This window comes from Ranitomeya imitator, chromosome 2, assembly GCF_032444005.1.
Source record: "Ranitomeya imitator isolate aRanImi1 chromosome 2, aRanImi1.pri, whole genome shotgun sequence".
Classification (NCBI taxonomy): Eukaryota; Metazoa; Chordata; class Amphibia; order Anura; family Dendrobatidae; genus Ranitomeya; species Ranitomeya imitator.
In genome coordinates, this window is record NC_091283.1 from 449172901 (window position 1) to 449178515 (window position 5615).

Below are 5615 nucleotides of genomic sequence, written 5' to 3' on the forward strand. Positions count from 1 at the left end.
GTTGGAGTGTGATTGATTAAGTGTGTTGATTAATACAGGTGTCTTTTATAGAGGTAACGAGCTCAAACAGGTGCAATTAATACTGGTAATGAGTGCAGAGCAGGAGGGCTTCTAAAAGAAAAACTAACAGGTCTGTGAGAGCCAGAATTCTTGTTGGTTGGTAGGTGATGATCTAATACTTATTTCATAAAATAAAATATTATGTAAAAATCATAAAATGTGATTTTCTGGTTTTGTTTTTAGTTTCTGCCTCTCACAGTTGAAGTTGTACCTATGATAAAACTTACAGACCTCTCCAATCTTTGTAGGTGTGAAAACCTGCAAAATTGGCGGTGTAACAAATAATTTTTTTCCCCAGTATATGTACTGTGTAATGTCTGTGTTTGACCGTACAGGGACATGGTCTGATCATACCACAGCTCCTGGGCAGGGGGGAAGCAAAAGATTATACAGAACAGGGTCATAAATCATTCTGTCTTTGAGGTAAAACATTGCTTAAAGGGAACCTGTCACCCCCAAAATCGAAGGTGAGCTAAGCCCACCGGCATCAGGGGCTTATCTACAGAATTCTGGAACACTGTAGATAAGCCCCCGATGTATCCTGAAAGATGAGAAAAAGACGTTAGATTATACTCGCCCAGGGGCAGTCCCGATTCTGTTCGATTTTGGGGGTGACAGGTTACCTTTAAAACCCGGCAGGGAAATGTTATTCCTAACAAAAACAATCTGCTACAATCCCATGCTGTAATGTCTGTATACTCTTTTGCTAAAAAGCAAAAAAAGAATATCCAGCTCAACGAGACAGTGAAAAGTAAAAACTTGGTACTTTATTCACTTCATATAGAAGCAGAGGATAAAAACATCAGCACAATAAGGATAAAAACACTATCTATCTACGCGTTTCAGGTGGCAAAGCACCCTTAATCATGATATCTAGTGTCTGGCCTGTTCCGTGCTTTTTATGTAAGAATCCATTGAACACACCGGTGCAATGATCAGGTGGAAAAGTAATCCACTGAGAATGAAAACACCTGGTGGTGAATGTGAACCAGCAATTGGCCACATGAAACAAAAAGTTCACGGAATAGGCAGAAATAGAAAGAAAAAAAAATAAATAAAAAAAAAAAGGGAACACATATGTACTTTAACTAAACATAATACAAGAATATATGGAACACAACAAATCTTGTCACTAAATAATGTAACAATAATGATCTTATGCAACGACAAATGTCCAAAATGCATAAATACGCAAACTGCATGATGGTAAATTTTTCTTGAGATGGAAAAAAGCAGAACTTGAGCGGAATCCGAAGAGGAAGACTTCATTGGATAATCAGCATGCATGTCACCTTAATCAGTGTTAGGAGATGCCATCACAAGAGAAAAGAAAAAAAGAAAAAAAAAAAAAAAAATTTCAAAAAAAATTTTTTTTTAAAACAAACAAATTTCTCGAAATAATTAACTAATCCAAAACCTGTAAAAATAATATACAAACACAAATCTGAGAAGCATATATGCAAACACAAATATGATATGGTTGGTGAACAGAGAAACTAAGTGACTATAAAAAGTGTATACCCATAAACATAACGTAAGCATAAAAGTGACATAACGAATAAGACAATGCAATACAATAGGATAGTCTGCTGACTAAAGAGTTCGCAGGCTCCGATGTATACATACAATAACTCAGATACCCTTCAGGAGCAATGGACAAATAGTTACATGAGAAGGGTGAAAAACCTGCAGACTGTAACGCTACTAAATATTTATTTATTGGAGTACATCCCAAGAGCGATAACCTATGAAAAAAAAAAAAAAAAAGTGACCCTGAAGTGAAGTGAAGTGACCCTGAGAAACAGAGAAACATGGTGGATATTCAAATTGGGAACCAGAACACCTAATGGTCTCAATAAGAGGAAAGACATCATGCTTTTTTATTAGTTACATCATTTCTTATATTTACCTTATCCCCTTGAATGTCTTCTCTATATTGGCACATCATGTGTTCTCGTGCTGGCCCGATCATGTATGACGTTGCACTGCCCAGCATACACGACTACCCAGTTTTTTTTTTTTTTGTTTTTTTTTTCTATATGAAGTGAATAAAGTACCAAGTTTTTACTTTTCACTGTCTCGTTGAGCTGGATATTCTTTTTTTGCTTTTTAGCAAAAGAGTATACAGACATTACAGCATGGGATTGTAGCAGATTGTTTTTGTTAGGAATAACATTTCCCTGCCTGGTTTTAAAGGTAACCTGTCACCCCCAAAATCGAACAGAATCGGGACCGCCCCTGGGCGAGTATAATCTAACGTCTTTTTCTCATCTTTCAGGATACATCGGGGGCTTATCTACAGCGTTCCAGAATTCGGTAGATAAGCCCCTGATGCCGGTGGGCTTAGCTCACCTTCGATTTTGGGGGTGACAGGATTCCCCACGCCTTGACACAGCGTTTCCGTGCTCCGAGTGGAACTGTTACTATGGTGAGCTGGATTTCTTTTTCGATACTCTTTTGCTCCCTCCCCTGCCCAGGAGCTGTGGTATGATCAGACCATGTCCCTGTACGGTCAGACACAGACAGTACACAGTACACAGCAGGGACACATTTATAAGATTATCTCGGCACAGGAACATTTTATCAAAATACAACCAATTGTGGAAATGATTATAATTCCAAGATCTATTGATTAACCTCTTTCCAACCTTGAAGTCTAAGGTTGTCTCCCTTTGTTTGCTGCTTGCTCCGGCGCTGATCCTGCGTGTTCTTGAACATGTACGGGACATAAAAAATGGAGCCCTGGCAGTAGATATAGGAACAATACCAAAACATTTTAGAATATATCACAACAGCAATCCAAAATGGTTCAGAGTGAGAGGGATTGATCGTGTCCAATTGGGGATTAGAGGAGGAAATTACAAAAAAGAGTTACGAGACCAGATGGATGGTAGATCTGTACACAGTTGCCCCTAAAGGCTTAAACAAGTTTGTTAGCTTCAAATCCTTCCTAGGTTAGCACGAATTTTAACATGTTGCTGTTTTTATTATGTATCTATCTTTTTTGCTTTTTCTTTTCCTGTCTTTTGGTATTACTTTACTATTTATTAGTTATTAGGATTTGTACCATTCCTGTGGTATAATAATCATATTACTTTCCTCCATTTCATTGTAGTACTATAGCAGTTACTGTTGGCCATCTCAGAAATGTCTGATGAACGTTTTATACTTACATTATGAGCTACTCCAAAAACCTGGAAGAGGACATTCACACCGTTGTTGCACTTACAATTCCTCAAATGATAATGAAGTTGTCGTCATCCTCAGACGTATGAACACTGGATGATATTTTGTATGTGCTTCATGTTGTTATTTTTATATAAATTGGACTATGTAGCTCTTAAAAATACTGTACATCTAACTTGATGAGATGTCTGTTATAGAAGTCATATATTGTATTGTTTTTGTATGGGTTTTGTGGAGGGATGCGGTTATTTTAAGGGTTAATGCTTGTGGTATTAAGATATTGTAATTTTCACTTTGTATCTAACATCCGCCAGAGGGGCGTAACATATGTTACATATGTGACATACGTTTAGACTAGATGGTATGTTGTATATACGATTCTTAGGAGCAGATACTTACATCTTGCTGGGCTGTGTGGGCGCACGAAGCGCATACGCTGTGGCGTCGCTGTGGGGAAGTCCTCTTCTGCTGTGGCGCGTCGTCTTGGTTACCTTCCCGGTCATGTGACCGGAGCATGTGACCGGATGATGCGCGCACTGAGCGCGGTTCCCTTAGTGACGTCGCATCATGGCGTCGGTGCGCGATTACACACACACATGCTGGCAATAGAGCATTAGTAGACCGCTATAAAAAGATCATGGCAACAATGGCACCTTACCTCCTGACGAAGCTGTAGATACAGCGAAACGCGCGTCGAGGTGCACTTTGGCTGAGTGACCCCCCCTCCCCCTGTCCCTAAACATGACCGCAGGTAAATAATTACTATTTGTAACTTTATGTGACGTTCTTGCTAGCCACATGGCAAGTGTTAGTTAGACTGTCTTTCGCACACAGCAAGGTGGACTCTGCTATATATTTGTACTATATCCTGCATAATAGCCTTATCATCGGCATGGTCTATGTAGCATCATAGATATGTAGTTACACATTTGTGTTCTACAGATAGTGACCAAATGGGGAGGCACGTCAGTCTCTGGCTCTGTTATGACACAGTACTTTCAATTGTATCTCACCATGTTACTGTATGTTTAATGTTGGTTTTAATATATCTTTGTAATAAACATATTGGTTTTAATGAAAGTTTATTTGAGATCCAGTCTCTTCATGTTTCTCTGTTGGTGCTTACCTTTAAAACCAGGCAGGGAAATGTTATTCCTAACAAAAACAATCTGCTACAATCCCATGCTGTAATGTCTGTATCCTCTCTTTTGCTCCCTCCCCTGCCCAGGAGCTGTGGTATGATCAGACCATGTCCCTGTACGGTCAGACACACACATTACACAGTACACAGCAGGGGCATATTTATAAGATTATCTCGGCACAGGAACATTTTATCAAAATACAACCAATTGTGGAAATTATTATAATTCCAAGATCTATTGATTAACCTCTTTCCAACCTTGAAGTCTAAGGTTGTCTCCCCTTGTTTGCTGCTTGCTCCGGCGCTGAGCCTGTAACTTTTCCAGCACATGTCAAATGATTTCATCAGCTGACATCTGCCCCTAACATCAGCGTCTGAAATCACGATCCACCCACGGCTGACAATATCTGACAGCAGCATTTAACATGCTCGGACCGTAAGTGCGTCACTAATCCCATCCAGCGGTGCCCGTGTCACATGACCGCAGGTCACCGATGGGTTGGTGTGACAACCCGGGGTCTACAGTAGTAGTGTGGTTGTCATTGCTATGAGTGCCACCAAGCGGTCAGCATTCATAGCAAATGAGCATTTATGCCACACACAGCAGGGCTGAAAATGTTTTTAAAAATATTTAAAAAATATAAAAGTTCAAATCACTCCCAATTCAAAATAAAAATAAGAATAAGAATAAGAAAAAAAAACAACAAATATTTGGTATCGCCACGTTCAGAATCGACTGATATACCAATATATAAAAATAATTAATCTGCTTGGTAAATGGCGTAATGAGGAAAAAAAAACCAATTTCTTTTTTTGGTCACCACAACATTGTATTAAAATGTAATAGCTGGCAATGAAAAGATCGAATGTACATAAAAAAGTTACCAATAAAAACGTCAGCTCGGCAGGCAAAAAATAAGCTCTTACCCAACTCCACAGATCACAAACAATTGAGATGCTTCGGGTCTTAGAAAATGGCGCCTTTTTTTTCATTTTGAGAAACTTTGGATTTTTTTTTCACCACAAATAAAAAAGAGCCTATATATGTTTGGTGTCTGTGAACTCGTAATGCCCTGGGGAAGCATAATGGCAGGTCAGTTTTAGCATTTAGTGAACATAGTAAAATAGCCAAACAAAAAACAATTGCGGAATTGTCAAGTCCCTTTTCAATCCCATTTTTATCTCCTCCCAGCCGTTGCTTGTATCACACAATGAACTGGACGCCAAA